At 43.6% G+C, this 22,942-nt stretch overlaps 1 protein-coding gene across 3 annotated transcripts in view; it reads left to right on the top strand.

The window, feature by feature from the left end:
• The first annotated feature begins 13,753 nt into the window (after nt 1-13,753).
• SHROOM3 (shroom family member 3) overlaps nt 13,754-22,942 on the top strand; it is an 85,728-nt gene continuing 76,539 nt past the window's right edge. Inside the window, exon 1 of one of the 3 annotated variants that reach the window (XR_006216933.1) lies at nt 13,754-13,823. The gene's annotated coding sequence lies outside the window, so the exon portion shown is untranslated. The remainder of the gene's footprint in view (nt 13,824-22,942) is intronic. The other 2 variants (XM_042984347.1, XM_042984346.1) reach the window with 2 other exon arrangements.

Raw genomic sequence — 22,942 nt, 5'->3', positions numbered from 1 at the left:
TATCTCCAAAAGAAAAAACTCTAAACTAGGATAGATTTTAAAAACAGTTCCTTCCCTAAAATAAATCAGTCAATATAAACTAGTGTCCCAACTGGATAAGAAAGTAAAAATGGGATGGGGTGGGGATAGGAAGAGAATTTGAAAGGAAATTGGGTTGGGATTCTTATGTTCTTTATTTTGCCTGTTGGCATGACTGTCCTGTTAGCTCCCGGGATCTCTCTCAGACTTGTGATCTGGAATCCAGTAGCAAGAACCCAATTAGTCTGTTGTGTAGACTTCAAAAATGTCTTCCGCCAAAAGAGGTTAGAGAGGGAGGGAGCCAAAGCATAAGAGACTCTTAAAAAACTGAGAATAAACTGAGGGTTGATGGGGGCTGGGAGGGCGGGGAGGGTGGGTGATGGGCATTGAAGAGGGCACCTGTTGGCATGAACACTGGGTGTTGTATGGAAACCAATTTGACAATAAATTTGATATTAAAAAAAAACACTTGTGAAAAAAAAGTTTATCTAAAATTTAAAAAAACATGTCTTCTGCCATAACCCATTATACATACGTAATTTTTAAAACATCCAATTGGCTGGTGGTTCAGAAAGAGACATTTCTCCACAGCCTTCCTCTCACTGTGAGAGGGGGAGAGGAAGAGAAAAAGAAAATCTTAAGCAGGTTCCACGCTCAGCGCAGAGCGTGATGCGGGGCTGGATCCCACCTGGGATCATAACCTGAGCCGAAATCAAGAGTCAGACACTTAACTGACTGAGCCACCCAGGCACCCCCACTGTTGTTTTTAAATTAGAACTAAAAAGATGGATTCTTCTGATTCTGTATAATGTTCTCATGACCTCACATGTCAGGAAGTAAAAAAATTAAATGTTTATGAAAAATAAAAGATACCTGTTTTCCATGAACTGTGATCACTTCTCCACATTTCTCTAGGTAACTTATCTTTTCCCTTCTCCTACACATTCTGAGATAGGCGAAGGAGGAAACGAATCCTATCCTTGAACCTTTAGCAGACTGGTCTCTGGCTGTCTGTCTAACAGAGTGATCAAGGGTAAGTTGTCTTCTAATCAGACAGAATTATACTCCTTCCCAGCAGCACACATCAAACTTCCAGAAGACGTTTTCTCCCTCCCGCGCAAACCTCCGGATTTCACCCCCCCCCCCCCAGCAGCCATGACTTGCTGGTCTCTGGTGTCACATTTCACACCAGCTGCCAGGGTCCCCACTTGGGTTGGCTCCAGTTTTCTGAAGGCTGGCAGTTAGTTAATAAGAAAACCAGGGATGTAAATCACAGGCTCAGACAGTTTCCTGTGGGGGAGCTTTTAGGTTCTGATCAGATCTTTTCATTCCAGCACATGGAGAGGAGACCATTGCTCCCTTCAGAGACGAATACAAACGTAGACCAGAGATGAGCAAGGTGGGACGCAGACGGGGAGCATATTGGGAAGCTCAGAGTCAGGGCACACAGGTTTTCATTCTTTTGCCTAAAGCACATTCATTTACTGAAGAGTGGGGATCTCATGCTGGATTTAAGGAAAAATAGCCAAATTCTTAATCTGGCAGTTCCAGTACAGACAGAGGAAGAGTTCTCACTTGATAGGAATATGGAATTAAACACTGGTATTTCTAAAACTAGGTTTTAAACCACTGTTTGTTTTGTGAGCTATGTAGCTCCAAAACTCTGATGGAGGGGTGCCCGGCTGGCTCCGTCAGAAGAGCGGGTCACTCGGGCACCTGGGTGGCTCAGTCAGTTAAGCGTCCGACTTCGGCTCAGGTTATGATTCTCACAGTTTGTGAGTTGGAGCCCTGCATCGGGCTCTGTGCTGACAGCTCAGAGCCTGGAGCCTGCTTCGGATTCTGTGTCTCCCTTTCTCTCTGTCCCTCCCCTGCTCACACTCTCTCTCTCTGTCTCTCAAAAATAAATTAACATTAAAAAAAAATTAAACAAAAAAAGAAGAGCAGGTGACTCCTGACTTCAGAGTTATGAGTTCAAGCCCCACATTGGGTGTAGAGATTACTTAAAAATAAATAAATAAACTTTAAAAAAACAAACAACTCCTAATCCAAGACAAAGGAAATGGAAAAAAAAAAAAACTGCAATGGAATATTTTTTGGGGATCTATTCTCTATCATGCATGGCACTAGACACTGTAAGTTCCCAGATGAGTAGAAAAGATGTGGTCCCTGCTCTCCAGAATCTCACCATCCAGTCATCAACCCCCTGGACTGTATTACAGTAAAGAAAGCTGAGGGCTGATGCAAGCTGAGGAACAAAGCCAGGGGACCCCAGTGTTCTATCGGGGATATGATAAGGTAAATGAAGCCCTCAGCAGAGTGCGTGAGGATAGCATTCAATAAATCAAAGTCATTAATAACAACAGTGATAATCCCATCATCCAGATAGACAGATAGACCAGATAGACATTGGTCCCCAGCTCTAATTGGGAATACAGTGCATACACATAATAAAACAAACAATGCTTCAAAGCAGTATATAATCACCAAAAATTTAGTTCGTAAATTTGGGGTGGGAAATGGTTAAAGCAGTTGGGGAAAGATCTTGAAAGAATATGACTTATAAACAAAGGGGGACAAGAAAAACCTGGTCTCAAAAAGGAGATGATGGCCATGTGTATAATGGTCTAGGAATATTAATTTACCCAATACCGACACATGCTGCACACCATGGGCATCAGACAATCCGTGCTCCCGAAACACTATTAGTCTAGGAGGGGAGATTTCTGTTTTAATGGCACCAATAGCTGTATTCAAGGTAAAATGTGATAAAGGCAATAGTTGATGATTAAATTATATATTTTTGAACATTCAGAGGAGAGAGAAATTGCTGTTGGTTAAGGATCAGAGAAGTTTCATTGTGAAAGAAACATATTTCTGGTTCTGGCAGGTTGGCTAGAATTCCTTAGAAGAGAAATTGGAGTTGAGGAAGGAATCTCACCCCAACCCAGAGAGGGGGCGGGCGGTGGGGGGGTAGGTAAATAAAATTCCAGAGAGGGAAACCAAAGCATGCTTGCAAAAATGGTAATTACTGGATTCATTAAAGGTAGTTAGCAAAACTCTCCCTTATAGCTGAGTTAATAAGGATGGAATCAGGCAAAGTTAAGTGACCTTCATTTGGGAAAAGGCACCATTTTTAAAGGAAAAAAAAAAGTAACTTTCCATTTACCGAGGGGAAAAAAAGATCGTTCTAGAGAGAAATGGCCCTTTGTTTATCCTCCATTAGACTCATAAGGCAAATGGGTTTTTTTCTAAGTAGTTTTCTTTTTCTTGGTGCTCTGAATGCCAATAAAAACTTTGCCTGTAGAGAATGGATATGTTCACTTTCCTTCACCCCCTAGGAGAAAACAAAACCTGTCCTATTATTAAAGCAGTTTAACCTGCAGTGTTATCTTGGTCATCCAGGATGGTTATAAGGACAAGGCATGGGCTTTAGAGTCAGATTCTTCATTCTGTCCCCGAGATGCTGTTGCACTTTGGCAAGTTACTTAAAATCTGAGCTTCATTTCTAGTCTTTAAAATGGGACTGGTGATAACCTCGAGGTATTATTGTAAAAGTTAGAACTAAGGTATATAAAGCCTGAGGCATGGTGCGGGACTAGTACTAGGCACAAAATGAAGGGTGCTCTTACTATAACTGATAGGCTGTGGCTCAGCTCTTTCTGGTCTATCAGCAAAAAATGGCAGCCAAAAGTCTACCGAGATCTGCCCAAGAGGCTGTTATCTTCTCGCCTTTGGTCAGTATAAGCACACTCCAGACACCTCCCAAAGGTGCTGATTACAAGAACTTTAAACGTAAGTTTTCTCTCCCATCTTATTTTCTGTTTCCTAGGCAAGAGCACTAAAGTATGTGAAATAACACTGACATCCGGCTTGGAGTAGAACAGTTTCCTGAACACCTACTGGGAGAAAGTTGGGCTTAAAAACAAATCAGCTGGAGAGTAAAGAAAAATTTTTTTCATCGCCTGAATCTACATGTGAAAGTACAACATAAAACTGTGGGACTTGAGGGGAATGAAAGGGATCTTAGAAAATGAACTATTAGCGCGATGCTCAGTGGCTAGAATCCTTTTTAAAAGCACATTGCTTGTGGGTTTTTAAAGAATAAGGGGAGATGAATTGGCTTCTTTAAGTCAATAAAGTGAGACTGCCAAAAAAGTAAACAGGAGCTACATTTAATTTCTCTGTTTTTCTTTTGGGAGCCAGAGAAGTTAATACTTCAAGACCAGTGAAGCTGCCAACTAGCTAGTGGAAAATTTTATTTTCAAAAATAAGCTTACAAATGAAGATAAGGTGACTTTTTTTTAAACCTAAAGCACCAAAGAGGATTTAAGCCCTTTTGAAAAACATGTAGACATCAAATACCATATTGTCTAAACCTTAGTAGCAGTAAATCATCAAAGTGAGTCATCTACATTTCAAAAATTCCAATTGGTTTTCCCTAGCAACTTACCCCAGCAACTTGTTTTTGTCTCTTGAAGTCACACTTCTATAGCACCTTGGGTTGTTCTTAAAGCAGTATATGGCAATGTTGATGAAATTTAAGTGTTTAAAATATTTATATGTGGTCAAGATTTCATATAACACAGTCTTGGGAAGAAAGACTGGCCAGCGGAACAGGTGTCTTGATGCTTTGAATAAAATTAAGACATCCTTTTTGAAAGGCTAAGATTCTGATACAAGGCAAAGACAAAAAGTGCCAAATCATTGAACAATTCTTTTAAAAAGTGATTTGTGGTGAGGGTGGGGGTGGGTAATGACTCAGTCGGTTAAAGTGTCCGACTCTTCAGCTCAGGTCATGATCTCATGGTTCACGGGTTCAAGACCCACATCGGGCTCTGCACTGGCAGTGTGGAGCCTGCTTGGGATCCTCTGTCTCTCCCCCTCTCTCTCTCAAAAAATGAATAAATAAGCTTTAAAAAAAAAGTTTGTAGATGATTTGCATTGTTATAAAGAAACCATTGTTGGTGATGATGATGAATTCTCTTGGTCAGGGAAGCAGCTCTTTAACAAAAAATAAATCAGAGGTTAGCACGTAGTGGAATAACATACTTTTAGTCATTAAAACAGATTTCTATAAATCAGCTGTTCAGTTTGTATGCCAACTTAAAACATCACACCAGTCTCCATTTCCACACCTACTCTCTCCTTAGGTATCACCCGTGATCAGATTCAGGTACTTGCTTTAAAGCTCTCCACCTACTGCCCTCCGGGCATGCAGGTGTTTTCCACCCCAGGTCTGCCCTTCGCTCAGTCTTTCTTAGCTCCTGCACAGTCTCAGTGGCACTCACTCCCCACCAATCATCATGTGGGTTCTCAGAGAAGCAGTTTCTGCCCAAATACAAAGTGCAAACCATGACAGGAATTGCACTGAACTCCATCTCTAAATGGGTTATGCTTCTTCCTCCTCAGATTTCCCCCCAAATCCTTATTTATCTTTATCTATATCTTCAGAAACATATGAACATTTTTCTGGAAAGAAAAGTTTTGTGTTTAAAAAAAAATTTTTTTTTTTAATGTTTATTCATTTTTTGAGAGAGAGAGGCTGTGAGCAGAGAAGGGGCAGAGAGAGGGAGACACAGAATCCTAAACGGGCTCCAGGCTCTGAGCTGTCAGCACAGAGCCCGATGCAGGGCTTGAACTCACGGACCATGAGATCATGACCCGAGCCGAAGTCGCACCCTCGACCGACTGAGCCACCCAGGCGCCCCTGGAAAGAGAAAATGTTTAAAGCTTCCATCAGAACATTTCTGATCATGTCCCAGAAAAGATTTTAATCCTCAGTTCTGACGCTTCTTGGACATCAACTGAAATACTTGCTTTCCTTGACAGAAGATCATGTTGGTGCTTCTGCTCAGGCACTGGTTAGGTTGAGAATGCTGACTGGCTCAGCCTTGTCTGCCCTTGCCCGCACCGCCTCCCCCCTTTCCCCGTGTACATTCTCCCCAGTGACAAGGGCATGCCAGTGTTTGCACTCCCGATGAACCCGGGCTGTTAACGACCTGTCACTTGTGGAGTTTTACCTTTCAGGATTCTGGGCCGTCAGTACTCAGTGTCACCTCTATCACATGCCTTTTCCTAAGAGTCAAATGCCCTTCACATACCAAGCGCACTTCACCTTGCTCTAGGAGGTTGCTTCCGCCAACAGGAGGTAGCAGCTGTTAGCAGTTCACATCAACCCTGTTAGAGCTTCGGAGCTGAAAAGGATAAACACCTACGCCAGCACAAACAACTGTGATCACTAGTGCGGGCTAGTCTGAATTGCAGCCTGACCTGTGCCTTTTATAAGTAAATTTACAAGGAAGATGTTCTTCCTGAAGTTTTGCTTGGTGACCAACATTTAAATGAATACCAGGAGTTGAAGATTTTACCATAATTATCCACCATAATCATCATTTGCCCATATAAAGCTAATCATGATTTTATGTGCAGCTTAATTAATAAGAGCTAAAATGCAATAAGCATTTACTTTATGTCAGGCTCCATTCTACGTGCTTCATGGGGAGTTATTACAGCGAAACCTCCAGCAATCCTGTGAATCAGGTTCAGTTTTTAAGCTCTCATTTTATAGATGAGGAATTTGCCTCATGGGGCAGGTAATGACCAGCCCAAGGTCACATAGTAGAGCCTGAGGCCAGAATTCCAGTTCAAGTATTCTGCTTCCAGAGACTGTACTCTGAACCATGATGCAATGCTGGCCTCACAGGACTGGGATTCTCCCTTAGGCCTTATGGTCAAAATCTGTGAGGCCTGCACCTCCCATTCAGCCTTCCTCCATCACTGTGACTCCATTCACCATCAGTGTGACTTCTTGAAGGTGCTGATCTGGTCATGACACTGGTGTAAAACTTTTAGTGATTTCTCATGGCCTACGAGATAAAGTGTAAGTCCTGAAGATAGCCCAGAAGGCTTCACTCCCATCATCCGCCTCTCCATCTACACTGTTTATCACCTGCCCCCTGCCTCGCCGTGTTACTTGCTGACCCCCAGTTGGCTTCGGGACCTTCAAACTTTCTGACCTGACCTTTTTCTCCCCTCCTGTTATGCCAGTCAGCCCATGCACGTGCTTCAGGACCTCTCTCAAACATCTCTGTATCCTTCCCTGCTGTACATAGCCTCTCCTCTGCTGCCAGTACATAGATTAATCAAAATAAAAAATAGCTATCATTTTTTTTTTAGCTCTCACATATTAACCACACAGTGCTGCTTATTTTATATGTTTGGTGGGTAGAAATTTTTTTTGAAAATTTTTTAATGTTTATTTATTTTTGAGACAGAGAGAGAGTCAGCAAGCAGGGAAGGGGCAGAGACAGAGGGAGACAGAGAATCTAAAGCAGACTCCAGGCTCTGAGCTGTCAGCACAGAGCCTGATGTGGGGCTCGAACTCACAAGCTGTGAGATCATAACAAGCCTAAATTGGACACTTAACCGACTGAGCCACCCAGGCAAATGTTTTTGGTTTTTTTTTTACATTTTTTTTAGTGTTTATTTATTTTTGAGAGAGGGAGTGAGAGAACAAGTTGGGGGGGGCAGAGAGAGAGGGAGAGAGAGAATCCCAAGCAGGCTCTGCTCAGTCAGCACGGAGCCCAGGGTGGGGCTTGATCCTACGAACCATGAGATCATGACCTGAGCCGCAATCAAGAGTCAGACGCCTAACTGACTGAGCCCTCAGGCACCCCTGGTGGGTACAAATCCTGAGCCACAAACACAGTTATGGAAGAAGGTAACCGTTTCTTTTTTAGAAACTGACTGTAATTTCTCTTTTGAGACCTCATTCGTCAGAGAAAAACTTAGTATCAGCTAATTCCGAGTCTCCTCCCGTTTCTGGGGCTGCTGGAGAGTTGTCAGGGCCTTAGGCAGGTACGTGTGTGTGTCATAGGGAGGCTAAGTGAAATTGCACCTTTGGCCTCCATGTCACCATCTCCCTATGCTGGTGTCTGATGTGTCTGCTGACCATCCAAGCTGGGACAGTGGTATCTACAGCTTCCTCAGATCCATCCAGCATCTATGCTGTCTTGGCCTTACCAGAAACATTCTGCCTCTCTTGGACCACTCTTGATTGGGAGGATTGGTGGGAAGCATGAAGCTCTCTCCTGCCTAAGCACACCACACAGACATTTCTTTGTGACTCCTACTCCTGACCGAGTTTCCAACGACTCTGGGACTAAGCCAGATCTCCAGACTCTTGCTTGGGGTCAGGGCCCACATACTTTCTGCTCTCAAATCTCTAAGCCTTTCTGGAGCTACCATCTTGCCCCACATAGGACCCAGAGTTGCTCTAGCTTCTAATTCCCCTTCACTTCTCTCCGACTCGCCTTGCCCTTCTTTGTTAGTCCTAGAAAGCTGTAATGTCTGTGGTGAAGGGAAAACTGGCTGTAATTGAGTGTTCTCAAAAATCTTAAGACTTGTGCCTGGCTGCCTTTGTTCTATGAGTTCTGCTCAGTCACCCTTTCTTTGGTCAATGGATGGCACTGGCTGGGAGGAAAGACAGGACTATAACGAACAGTTATTCCCACCCCCCAGACACACGCTCAATAACTATCTCATGTTATCTTCACAAAAACCTATGGGAGGTATAATTATTCTTACTTAGAGGAAAAAACTAAGGCTTAGTAAGATCAATTAACCTTCCACACAGCTAGCAAGCTCTTTAATCCAGCCCATACTTTTGATACCCACACTCTCTTCTTATCTTGTGGTACTGAAATAATTTCTTTAGATGTCTGAGTTTCTGATGAGCACCTTGAAGTCAAGGCTAGGACCTCATCCAACTTGATATCCTCAAAGTCTGGCACTCTGCAGGCACTCAGCCGGTGGTATCGGAAATGAAATGGGTCAAAGAGAGAGAAAGAAAGAGAAGGGGGGTGGGGAAGTCAATGGGAAAATCTTAGGCTGTCCCAAAACTTCCGGAATGATATTCTGTCAGTCAAAATATAAGTGGAATTTGCTGGTATCATCTAAATCATGTCCAGAAGAGGACTCTCTGTACATTGTACTCTCAGATTATTCAAGGCGTAGAAATTATTTCCTTATGTCCAGAAAAGTGTGTAATGTCATTGGTGACACAGCGATAACAAATGATGATCATATGCATATATGAGCAGTACGACCAGAACTAGTGAAAGTTGTTATCAGTCAATGCAGTCCTAGTTGACATTTATTGACTTTCTAGACATTGTCATCCAAGACGCTGGTGGTGTATAAATCTGATAACTTCTTGAATTTCACAACTTTCTATTAAATTTTTGTCTGAAAACTCGTTACCCCGCATTACATAAATCCCTCCGATAACAAATATCCTATTTATTAGACTATGCATCTAGGTGAAGGGTTAAAGCTTCAGGCTGTGACACGCCCAAGTTACAATCAAAGGCAGGTTTGGTGGATGATTTTCCTCCTTCTTCATAATTGCTTATTTACGATGTGCCTTATTTTTAAATGTTTTCTTATTTGATGTTATTGGGGCATCTGGCTGGCTCAGTCAGTGGAACACATGACTCTTGATCTTGGGGTCGTGAGTTTGAGACCCACGCTGGGGGTAGAGTTTACTTTTTAAAAATGTTATTATTTGATGTTATGGCAAATACTATGACACAATAAAAGTAAAACAATAAAGTTAACATTCTCCCATGCTACCTCTTTCTGGTAACTTCCATCAAAGGCTGGTGTATGTTCTTCCCTGTGTGTTTAACATATGTGTTCCAGCACATCTTCATGTTTCTAGGAGCTAGATGTTCCTTTTTCTATCCTCCCTCCTGCGCTCCCCCCTTGTCTTTTATCCTCCAGCTACCATCTCTCATTCCTCCCCTCTTCCTTTCTCCATCCCTTCTCTTCCTCTATCTTCCCTCCTCTCTATTTTTCATCATCCACGTTTTCCTCTCTTACTCCCTCTTAGCCTTGCAGTACCCAGGCTCTAGGAAATTGAGTTTTCACCCTCAAGATGTGGCAGCTCCGTCTGAGCTTGGGGGATGGACTTTATTCCTTGGGTTGCCTGCTGTCTTGCAAAGCCTCAGCCTGAGAAAGTGGGGAGCACGTGTGGGAAGAAATAAAATATTCAGTTTATCAAAATTAGCTTATTTGGCTGAAATATTTCAGAACACATAATTATTACAATATTGTAAACATTCAATTCAAAGAGTAAATTATACTTACTGTTTTAAAATTATACTTATTGTTTTTAAAATGCCCCAATTCTCTAGAAATGTTAAAAGCAAAAGGTAAATTTAGGGGTGTCTGGCTGGCTCAGTCAGAAGAGCATGTGATTCTTGGTCTCGGGGTCATGAGTTCAAGTCCCATAATGGGTGTAGAGATTACTTAAAAATAAACAAATAAGGAGTGCCTCAGTCAGTTAAGCATCAAACTCTTGATCTCACAGTCCATGGGATTGAGCCCTGTGTGGGGCTGTGTGGTGACAGGGGAAACCTGCTCAGGATTCTTTCTCTCTCCCTCTCTCTCTGCCCCTCCCCCTCTCCTCCCCAACACCCCCCTCTCTCTCACACAATAAATAAATAAGTAAGCTTTAGGGGCAACTGGGTGGCTTGTCGATTAAGCATCTGACTTCAGCTCAGGTCATGACTTGCAGTTTGTGAGTTCAAGCCCCATATTGGGCTATGTGCTGACAGCTCAGAGCCTAGAGCCTGCTTCTCTCTCTTCCCCTCCCCCGCTCATGCTCTGCCTCTCTTTCTCTCTCTCTCTCAAAAATAAAATTAAAAAAAAACCTTTACGTAAATAAATAAAAATTTTTAAAGGTACATTTATATTTACCCCCCGCCCCCACTCTAGAAATAGTTTAGTATTCGCTTTCAGATGTTTTTCTAGACTTTTGTAAAGCATGATAAATGTTGTATACACTGTGTATATAGCTTTGTCATTTAACTACATGGAAATCTCTGGATACTACATATAGGTCTACCTCTTGTAAATGCTGCATTATATGCTTCAGAATTAACCATTTTCGGTATGAACACTTATGTTGCTTCCAATTTCCAGGAGGCAATTCTAATCTTTCAATCAAGACTTTCCCAGGAGAATGCTGTCCATCCTTGTCTCCTTAGTGACCTGAGGCTGCTGACATGAGTGACTGTTACTTAACCAGTGACCCCCCCATAACATTGAAAATGTCCTTTGTCTCTTACATGCATGAAGCAATCCCTTCCAGTCCCATCTGCTAATTTTACTCTGTTCTTCCTTTTGGCTTCCATTTAGACCTATGCAGGTTTGATGCAGGATCCCAGATCTGACCCCCTAAGCTATGCACACGGCAGCTGGGTGCTATACTAACAAAAATTGTAGTGGCACACATAATGAGTGAACTTTCACCTACCTAGGCCTACCCTATCTTTTCCTTGGGTTCTGACCTCTGTAAGATTCTAAGTAGCTTTGCAGGTGACAGCCAGGTTTCGTAAAGGCCTTTACTTGAGACCCTAATCCTAGGGTTACAAAAAATGCTTTGGATTCTAGTGTGAAAGTACCATTCCTGATTACAGTCTTAATAGGAACTAAAAGACAGCATGACTTTACAGAGGCCATCTTTAATAGTTGTCTTAGAGTTTACCCATACATATACTTGACATGTGTAACTGTTTCATGGTCATTTACCAGTTATGCTTTGTGAAGGAAGGGATGGATCATTCTGCAGGAGCACTGAGAGGGAACTCCAGGTGAGGCTCCAGGTGAGGGAACTTACCTCTAGCTTGTGCAGAGAGACGTTAGCATAATTTTGTATTGCTGCAGAGATTTCTTCATTTCCAGGCTCAGCTTTGATCCCATGAGATAGGTTGTTTTCCTTTCATCTACAAATATCTGACAATGCCTCTAAGTTACAGATACTACTGTACAATGGAAGCCCAGGGTCTCTCACCATAGTGATGGATTTCACTGGTATAATACAGGCTGCATGGGAGGTAAGATTTGGACCCAAAGTATGGCTTTAATCACCAATTTAAAGTGATATTTCATATAAGAATAGAGGGATCTGTTCCACCCTCATGAGATTTCACCTGACCCTGAGCACTGAGAAAACAAGATAAAGAAGCCACAGGTCTTATCTGTTCTTCCCGCAGAGCTCCTGGCTGAGTCTTCTAGCTAATGCTTGCTATTTCCTCAACATGGTGGCAGACGCAATGTGCTGTCTATACTGAAGGGCTGATCACTTATTTAAAGCTTAAGCTGTGAACATCACCTTCACCCAAAACTAGATTTCCACAGGACATTACACACAGGGCAGGCACACATTAGCCTTCCTGCTTCCAACGCTTAGCAACAGTGTATATGCGTACCCTGTTGACTGCATGATAGGTGTGGATGTGTTTGTGCATGTTTGTAATATCATTTTGAAGACAAAATCCAGTTTTAAGGGGGATAATACCTTTTTGGAAGTGGGAAGGAAGCCTGTCCATAAAGATTTCAGTAAAGACGTTTATTCAGTGGTTGCTGTGGTAGCTAATGCTTCTAATAACAAAGAATACAGCCAAGTAAAGACAAATGGTATCAACCCTCCTGGAACCGAGGCTTCTAGTTCCTACTTAATTAGGCATTCTCTTCTCTGTGTCTGTATATATATATTTACTGCCTTAAATATAGAACCTGAAATTTTAACAACAGGGATTCTGCTTGAGTGAGAAGAAATAAAACCAATTTCAGACCTGTTTTCTTAATCTCTGGCGACAACATGTGAAAACAATTAAGAAAGGTGCTCTAAGAAAAAACTCTTACCCCCATTGAAAGAGGCTGGAAGAGCCTTTGAAGAAAGATGAAACTAAACATAACACCCTACCTTCCTTAAGACTATCAACTGGGCACTTGTATCATAAAAGCAAAACAAATGCAAATGTGTATATTGTCTAAAACCCAAGAGTTTGCAAAGCTGAATCCAAGGTCCCGAGAGATAACAGCCATAACTACTGGAATAATCACCTGTGTCTCATGTAGAGGTGATGCTCATGGAAACAAAAAGGGACTGGGAAGGGAGGTTTCAACAGCATTAGCCGGTCGGCAACAACCTGGATCTCTCCGGTTGACTTCTACTGAAGAGGACATACGAAGAAAAAGGATGGTTATTTTCCTTGTAATGTGAGCTTTTTTTTTTTTTTTTCCTTCCAAGCTGTGAACTTTTTACCTTGCTTCATTCATGCTTCATTTGATCAATTACTAACTGTATGGCCCCTGAAAAGCGAGCGCGGGCTTCTTAAAGTTGGTATTTTGCTCTCGGATTCCTTTTCATTTCAAAATGGGGCGGGTGGGGGGAGGTAAGCCACCTTTCTGAGGGTGAGCTGAGAAAGGAGAGACGGGGAGCATGTGTGTCGGTCCCCTTAATACCACGAGGACCAGAGGACGTAGCCCGCGGAGGGGCGAGGGCAGCCTGACTCTTCCATCCCGGAATCCGTTTTCAAACCTTGGGGAGCCTTTTCTGCCATTGAAATGCAAATCCTGTCTTGAGCGCCCGGGCCAATCCGCGAGGCTTCCTGTGGGATTACCTGGTGGCGAGCGCGGAGCGAGCGCGGCCCCTCCGGCGCGGCCCCAGGGGCCCGGAGGCGTGGTCGTCGGGCGCCCCCGCACCCCCCGCCCCCGGGTCCCCCGCGCCGACATTCGGCCCCTGGAGCCGAGCGCCCCGGGCTCGCCGCGCCGCAGCTGCAGTAGCCGGGGCGCGGCGGCGCAGGGCGCGGCCGAGCCGCCCATTGTTGAGCGCGGCCGAAACCCCCGGCGATGCCCTGTGCCGCCTCCTTGGAGCGGCGGCGAGGTTTGAACTTGGCGTCGGCCTGGAGTCCTGCGCCGCCCGGGAGGCGGCGGCGGCCCCGCGAGCGGCGATGGTGAGTGCTGGGCTCGGGTCCGCTCCCCCTGGCCGGCGGTGGGTGCGGCCGGGGCGCACTGCTGCCTTTGAAGGAGGGGGGCGGGCGTGCCCCGCCGTCTGCTTTCTAAAGGGTGTCTATTTCAGTCCCTTCGGCGACTGTGGAAAAACCCTTTCTGTGGGGATGGGTCCCGGGGCTGGCCAGGTGGGGGGAGGGGGGCGGCGCTCTCCAAAGGTCTCCTGACACTCCTGGGCCTTGGCTTTTTTTTTTTTTTTTTTTTTTTTTTTTTTTTTTTTTATGGAGGCAGGAACTGCCACTCCAAGAGGAAAATAATTGCAGATTATTGACAGCGTGAAAACTTTTCAGAAGAAATGATCTGTGAAATATTTTAATTTTGATAAATCGCTCCGCACAAGGGCCCCTACTGGGTTTAGAAAGACTTCTCTTTCGTAATTTTACTGGATTGGTTTCTGTAGGAAAGGTCTCAAATGTGCTTTGAGGCGCACCCCCCGCCCCCTACTTGTTCCAGATCTTAAGGCAGTTTTTAAAAAGGTGTGTTCTCCGGTCTGTAGCAGAAATTAAATCAAGGAATTAAATTATACCTGACACACGCTCTACTCTGAATTGCCAGAGGGATAAAAGTGCTTTGCCGAAGGGTGTGGGAGGGCTTAAAAAATTTCAATACTGGGAGCATGGGGGGGGGGGGGTATATTTGTCTCTTTCTCTGCGATGTATTACTTTTTTTTTTTTTTTTTTTTTATCATGGTGGTGTAGTGAATTTCTGTGCTGGGAGGCTTTTGGGCTGGGAGTGAACGAGCACCCACATGCGTATAATCTCCATGGAGAGATTAGCACAGAGGCTTCTAAAGATTGTTCTGTGCGTTTTCTGTTTCTAGTTATTTAATATTTAAGGACTAGTTATCAAAGGCGTGTTAGACGTATAGCTAAATCCCACCCCCAAATGATTTCACCAGAAGTTGGTTTCCATTTTAACTAATTTTGATGGTTATTTTTGTCTTTTAAAATCTTTTTTTTTTTCCCTGATTGTGAAAGTATTACATGGTCATTGCAGAAAAGGTGGATCATACAGAACTGAAAAAGAAGTAAACGGTTATTCACAACAATGTTTATATTGTAGGTTAAGGCTTGTGTTTCATAAAAGCTTAGTCATTTGAAAACTTTGCAGACATTTTTTTAATTGCTCACAAATCTGGTTTAGGAACTAAAACTAGGAAATGACCAGGGAATAACCTTGTACTTTAAAAAAGGTTGTAACCAACAATAACTTCTTCACAGAGTTCATGGAGCAGAATTTATTGTGGCAATTTCTCTTGAATCAGCTTCCCACATCTGCTCCTGACAAATGGTTTCTGTTTGTATAGCCTGTTTTGTAAATACATCTCTACCATTAAGGCAAAGTGCCCAAACACATATCCCTTACCAGTGCTTGCAGCTAGGCTGGTAGAGTTAATATTTTTATTGGTTTCTACATCAGAACTTCTTCACTGTATGCTTGATAAAACCCTGGAGAAGGTTACCAAGGGATGTTGTAGAGAATTTAATTCCCTGGCGGTTTTAAGAATAGGATAAACATCCATCTGCCTTCAGTGCAGTACTGTCTGGATAAAGGAAGACTGGGTCACATCTCCAAACCCCAAATCGAGGCATTCTAATTATATTTCAGCCTTCAATAACCTGGGACCAAAGAGTATAAAGATCCCCCACCCCCAAAGCACCTGAGTCCAGTAAGAGGTGAAGCCCTGTTTGAATTTACATAAAATGAAAATCCTCCTTTGATAAGGAAGATTTATAATTACTCCTAGGACTTGCCAATTCTTTTCTATTTATGGATAGAAAAATCAACAATGATTTAATTGCTGTCTAGGAAGTTACAGAAGTTGAATACAGCATAAGTTGTGTGGTTTGAAGTAAATGAATGGGTTGATTCACAGGAATTAAAAGTTCTGCCTGAAAGGTGGGGGAGGGGTCCATGTGTCCTAAAACTCTCAACTAAAGATGGTGTCCTTGGGAGCTCTCTTCACTCTGGATCCAACTTTCTCTTCAGGATTCCCATTTTGTATGTTAAATCTGATGACATCTTTACGTCAACATTACGTTTTACTTTATTCCTCAAAATGTGTTCTTGTGTAGCGCTTTTGTCCAGACCACGTATTCCTGTAACTTCTGTTGGAGGCTGTTCTCCTGGGCCAGCAGTGCTGCTGGTTTGTGGTTTCTTTCAGAAGGTCAGGATTTCATGGGTTGCTGCTTCCTCTCCTCTCCCGTTTGACAGAAGTATCCTGTAATTCTAACCACTGTGTGACCTCAATTGCAGTGACACCTTCCTCCCTTTCTGTCACGTCACTGGATCAGGAGCAGCCACCACGCTTTCTCCCCCCAGGATCACTGGGAGGGGTTCACTTTCTAGGAAAGGTCACCTCAGGAGGAAAATGGGGAAGTCAAGAGTCTCCTGGCTGGGCGTTTTTTCACTTTGCTTGAATGAGCAGTGCCTCCCCTCCACACCCGCCAGCTTGTCATATTTCTCCATGCATGCCAAGCATGTTTTCTTATGCTATAGTAACGCCCAAAGAAGGAACAGGAGTGTGACAATGGTCTTTCATTTGTTCAGCAAACATTTACTATGTGGGAGGCAGCCCTGGAAATGGAGATGGGTTCTTTGCCCTCTGGGTTCTCGTCCTGTAAGAGGAGAAATCAGATGTTAATAAGCTAATGCCATTGTGAGGGAGGATAGGGGTTAAGAACTTAGGTTTATTGTAAGTTAAACATATCCCAACCCTATGACCCAACATTTCCATGCCTAGCTATTTACCCAAGATAGATGAAAACAAATGTCCACAAAAAGTCTCGTACAGAATGTTCATAGCAACTTTATTAATAATTGCCAACAGCTGGAGACAACCCTGTGTCCGCCAAGAGAATGGATACACTGTGGTACATCCATACAATGACCTACTTCTCAGCAATCAAAAAGAATGAACTCCTGATATATACAACCAGCTGGATGAATCTCAGAACCATTATGTTAAAGAAGCCAGTCACAGGTTGGGCATCTGGGTGGCTCAGTCGATTGAGCATCTGACCTTGGCTCAGGTCATGATTTCACGGTTCGTGGGTTTGAGCCCTGCGTAGGGCCCACTGCTGTCAGTGCAGAGCCTGCTTCAGAGCCTCTGCCCTCCTCTCTCTGTGCCCCTTCTTCCTCGTACTCTCAAAAATGAATAAACCTAAAAAAAAAACAAAAAAAAACACAAGAGAATACAAAAGCAATTCTATTTATGAAGAACGAGAACAGGCAAAACTAATCTATGGTGGCAGGTGTTAGTGGCTGCCTCTTGAGGGGTGGAGAGAGTGACTGGAAAGAGGTAAGAAGAAGCTCTCTGGAGCAATGGAAAGGTTCTAGATCTTGTTTTGAGAGATGGTTGCATAGATCTACACAATTTTCAAGCTCCATCAAATTGAACACTTAAGGACTTAGGCATTTTACTGTATGCAAAACATTAGTTCAATCAGGAGAAGAAAAACCTAGATTCCGGAGATAGACCAGAGTACACATCCCATCTCTGCCTCTAGGTATATATTACCTTGAACAAATTATTAAATGCCTCTGAATCTGAAAGCTTTGGACAATAATGAAGCTTCTTCATAGAGTTGTGTGGATTGAGGTAGATAATGAAAGTATTTAGCTTAGCGAGGGCTGAGTAAATGTCAGCTAATAATCCCATGCGCTGTGATAAATATAAATGTGGTATTGGTGTATATAAAATTATTTGTACTTTTTGTAAAACCATCTCATTTAAGATTATCAAGGATCCTGTAACCTATTAACTGATATACTTAACATTCTATGTATCTTTTTTTTTTTTTTTTTAATGAGTTCTGTTTTTGAGGTTATGGGGAATTTAAAGTTCTTGCCTACAGCCTTACTTGTTCAGAGTACCAGTGTGGCTTTTCTTTGCCACCAGAGGTGAACCCTGGAGAGGAAATACCCACTAGGCAAACCCCTCTGTGTTAAAGGACTGATTTTATGAAATTTGTTGAAGCTGAACTCCCAGACTAGGTCCATAGCTTCCTCTGGGAATCCAGGTGAAAAGGTTACATTTTACATCCTCTTTCTAAAGATGTGGGGGGAGGGGGCAACGAAAGGCTTGAACTCTGTATCAAACTGATACTGTGCTGCTTTTTATTTTATTTTAAAATGTTACTCTAATGTTTATTTTTGAGAGAGACAGTGTGTGAGCAGGGAAGGGGCAGAGAGAGAAGGAGATACAGAATCTGAAGCAGGCTCCAGGCTCTGAGCTGTCAGCACAGAGCCCGACGTGAGGTTCGAACTCACGAACTGTGAGATCATGACCTGAGCCCAAGTTGGACGCTTAACCAACTGAGCCACCCAGGCATCCCTGTGCTTCTTTTTAAAGAGACAGACTATATAACTTCAATTTTCAGTAAAATACCTTGGATGGAGTGGTCAATATGATAATAGTTTATTTAATCTATTAAGCTTTAATTATTTCAGTTCCACAAAGTGTTTGGGAAAGATGTTCTGTGCTTTGCCAACTCCAGCAGAGGCATTTTGTTGTTGGGTTGGTATTCATTCAGTAAACATTTATCACACATTTACTGAGAACATATTAGCCCTGGGAATTCAATTGTGAGTGATAAGACATTTCACACTCAAGGGTTCATAGATGCCCCGACTCTTAAGTGTGAATATGTATCCATTTTTCTGGGAATTTTTTTCAGAGCAAAGGGCTCCGTCTTAGGCTAGTCTTGTTTTTTGTTTGTTTGTTTTATAAAGCCTCCTGCTTGAGGAAGTTTAAATCCTGTCCCCTCCCCATTCCCACCCCCATTAAACACCAGAGTTTCTTCCTAAGGTTTTCTCTTTTTATCTTCCTAAAAATAAGAATAATAAGATATTCTTGTGTAAAAAGGCAGTAGTGAAAAGGTCCTAAGACTGTGGAGACAGAGCACCCGACGTCTGAATCTGAGCTCTGCTATCTGCTAGTGGTTTAGGGCAAGTTCCTAATTGTTTAAGCCTTAGTTTCCTCATCTGCAGAACTGTGATAATAATACCTTGAAAGAGGTGTCAATAGTATCAGATTCAGGCAATTCTAACAATTCAGTGACAAAGTACATGTAAAAGTAAATAGCCTGGCACCTTGGTGGGTGTTAATTTCTGAAATTGATTGAGTACTTGCTAAGAGGGGAGCACTACCTGAAAGTCTTCTATCTTCTTCACACTCCTGTGAGGTAGGCATTGTTCTCCCCCTTTAGAGGTGAGGAAACCCAAACACAAAGAGATTAAATAGCTTGCTGAGGGCATGATGGTGCCAGGGTTGAAGCTCCACAGGATCCTGCTCCTCAACTGAGGAGTCTCGTAATGGAGGTCAGTCGCTTTTCCCTTTTAGGTAAAATTATTTTTAAGATTTAATTACTACAGGGAGAAAGTAACACCAATAAGTGGCACTGGTGCCACCATTATGGATGGCACACAAGTGAACACGGGTGATGAGGAATTAGTTGACCAAGGGATGGGGGGCAGGGGGGTGCTAATGAACACTTCAGATTCTTTCCCCAGACTCTCAAAACTCTGCATGTCAGTGACACTCTCTGACCCTGTCCTTCACCCTCCTACCACCCCAATGGCTCCGACTAAGAAGTCAGTTTGGGAGAGGCACCAGGGTCGCTCAGTTAAGAGTCTGACTCTTGATTTTGGCTCAGGTCATGATCTCACTGTTCTTGAGTTTGAGCCCCACATCAGGCTCTGCACTGACAGTGTGGAGCCTGCTTGGAATTCTTTCTCTCTCCCTCTCTCTGCCCCTCCCCTGCTTGTGCTCACGCACGCTCTCTCTCTCAAAATAAATAAGCTTTAAAAAAAAATCAACTTGGGAATAAAGACATGCGGAGAACTAGGCCACCTGTTAGGATTTGGTCTAGGCTGTGTGAAGCCTTGTAAGGATTGACATAGATTACCTTGTTCCAAGAGGGAAGGCCACGTGAAAGATGGTCTCCAGAGCCCTGTCATAGTAAGAGGAAAAGTAAACTGACCTGGGATGTTGCTATTCCCTATTTCCATTGGCATTTCCTCAATAGATGCAGAAGAACCTGAGCTAGAACTTTAAAAAAATGAAAGCCAAGTGCAGGTTGAGAACCCTACTGATTTAATGAAGACTTAAGAGTTACATTGGCCAATTAAAATAATGTGTGGTGGAGCGCCTGGGTGGCTCAGTCGGTGAAGCTTCCAACTTTGGCTCAAGTCATGATCTCACAGTTTGTGAGTTCGAGCCTCACGTCAGGCTCTGTGCTGACAGCTCGGAGCCTGGAGCCTGCTTCAGATTCTGTGTCTCCTTCTCTCTCTGCCCCTTCCCTGCTCACACTGTCTCTCTCAAAAATAAACATTATTTTATTATTTTTTAATTTTTTTAATGTGTGGAGGTCTAGGGGAGAAATGTAGTTACAGAAATTATAGATCTGATTTTCTGTGTAGATAAGAGCCTTTGCACTGGAGTAGCCTCCTGCTTCTGCAAGTCCCCGTTGTTGTACAAGGTGCTCTGTGTTAGTGTTCTCAACATCCAAGCCTCTCCTTTGCAGTGCAGCTAAACAGCCAGAATCTCAGGACTTTTTCCTCAACTACCCAAATGGTGCCAGGTCTACTTACGGACCCTCCAGAGAGGTTCCCCGGCACATGCTGGAAGTCCCCCTGGAAGCAGTGGGCTGAAGCTGGGGGTGTGGAGGACTCCCATTGGGAAGTGTTGCTTGCAGCCTTGTATTTAAAGGCTGTTGTGTACCAGTTGTGTCCACCCACCCATCTGCAACACTCCTGGCAGATGAAACCCTGAGGTTTCTGCTCTCTGAAGGTGAGAGAAGCAAGCAATCTGGAGGAAGAACCTGCAAGGATCTTTGCTCTCTGGCTGTCCCTGACCCATCAAGCCTGCTGTGCCGTGTGCAAGTTCCACTTGTCTTTGAGTGTGACTCACAATAGATGTGCATGGCTAACGTGAGGAGAGTTGCAGGGCTGTCTCTTGAAGTCCCTCTTTGCTTCTTCACCATTGCTTCCAGCCTCTGCCCCTCAACTTTAAGCCCTTTGTGTCGGTTCCCATGGTTACCTCTTCACCGCTAGCAGCTGGAATGCTAGTGAGAAAAGGCCGCCTCCCCTATTGAGCCAGGTCTGGCTGGGCGGAGGCCACCCTTCTATCCGTGGGTTCGTGACGTGGGGTCACAGTCCAGTACCTTCTCTTTGTCATGGGTGTTGTACCTTTTCCAGGCTTGGCAAGTTGGGGTTGCAGTGGGAGGGGAGATGAGGGGTGATATACAGGGTGTTTCTTGCCCTGGGCTGGCCTGGCTGCCCCATCCATGACCTGCCAAACTCCAGCCTGATGCCATCTCCTTCTGTGTGTTAGTGCCAGGTGGAGAGGGGAAGGACCTGCTCTGCTCAGTCAGATAAAAACGACCCCTCACTTCCCTGTCTCCCTTTGGCTTTTGTTCCCAATACCATCTGTTTATGGCTTAGTCAACAATAGTAAGTCCAGACTGTGTTCTTGAAGGAATTGGTGTCAAAAGCAAATTTCTAGGGCACCTGGGTGGCTCAGTCAGTTGAACATCTGGCTCTTGATTTCAGCTCAGGTCATGATCCCAGGGTCATGGGATCGAACCTCGCATCAGGCTTCACAGCCCTGCTGTGAACCTCTGCCCCTCCCCTGCTTGCGTGCTCACTCTCTCTCAAAATAAAAATTTTTTTTTTTTTTAAAACAAGTTTCCATCCAGCTTGGAAGATCAGGCAGGCACTGGAAACTGGGGTGTAGCCCAGGGACTTGAGGCTCAAGATGAGAATGTACTAGCTAAGAATTTGTCTTGAAGCTCTCTCCTGAGATTCTCCTTTGGAGTCCAGCTGGCCTCAGAGTCAAGATAGAACTTGTAACTACAGGTGGAAATTAAACAGCCTTGATAGTGAAGGGAAGGAAAGGTAGTTACCAATTAGAAACCACCAGAAATCGTCACTTCCGAGGAAGACCATACTGGATGAATTGTTATGCTCTTCCTAGGGCAAGGCTACCCTGTTTTCTAGAGACCCATCAGCCTGCAGATAATCTAACTGAGCTGTAGGCGACATGACTGTTATAAAAGGTGGTTAAGGCCACCCGTTGGAGCCTTATAATCTGTTGGGTCCTGGCTTTACCACTTTCTTTGTGATCTCAAGCAACTTACAAGCATACCTCAGAGATACTGCAGGTTCAGCTCCAGACCACTGCCAGAAAGTGAGTCAGATGACCTTTTTGGTTTCCCAATGCATATAAACTTAGGTTTATCCTACGCTGTAGTCTTTTAAATGGGCAATAGCATCATGTCTAAAAAAAACCAGTGTATATCCTTTACTTAAAAAAAAAATTGCCCAAAATCCTAACCATCATCTGACCTTTCAGCAAGTTGTAATCACTGATCACAGATTACCGTAACAAATGTCATAATACTGAAAAAGTTTGAAATGTTGGCAAGAATTACCAAAATGTGCCACAGAGACGGGAAGTGAGCAAATGCTGTTGGAAAAGTGCTGCTAATAGGCTTGCTCAATGCAGGGTTGCCACAAACCTTCGTTTTGTAAAAAACACAATGTCTGTGAAGCACAATAAAATGAGGTGTGCCTTATTTAAATTACCTGTGCCTCAGGGTGCCTGGGTGGCTCAGTCAGTTAAGCATCTGACTCATGATCTCAGCTCAGGTCATGATATCATGGTTTGTAGGAATGAGCCTCATGTCTGGCTCTGTGGCCAACAGCACAGAACCTGCTTGGGATTCTGTGTCTCCCTCTCACTCTGCCCCTCCCCCTGCTCATGTGCATGTGTGTGCTCTCTCTCTTTCTCTCAAGATAAATAAACATTTAAAAAAATTACCTGTGCCTCAGTTTTCACTTCTGTGAAAGGGGGCCATGTCTCATGGGGTTGTTATAAGAATTAAATTTGTCATGTAAAAATACTTTCTAAATTATAAAGCCTAACACAGGTGCCAATTTGTAATATTTTTAAATGATGTTTTGAGAATGCTATGCTAAACTCAAGACAGATTTTTGTCAGGTCAGTCCCACTCTTGTGTGACATATGTTCGTGGGTCCAGAATTCCCCTGAGGAGGATAG

The sequence above is a fragment of the Panthera tigris genome, chromosome B1, assembly GCF_018350195.1.
Source record: "Panthera tigris isolate Pti1 chromosome B1, P.tigris_Pti1_mat1.1, whole genome shotgun sequence".
Classification (NCBI taxonomy): domain Eukaryota; kingdom Metazoa; phylum Chordata; class Mammalia; order Carnivora; family Felidae; genus Panthera; species Panthera tigris.
Note: the sequence above shows the minus strand (reverse complement) of the source record. Positions and strands in the feature narration are given on the sequence as shown.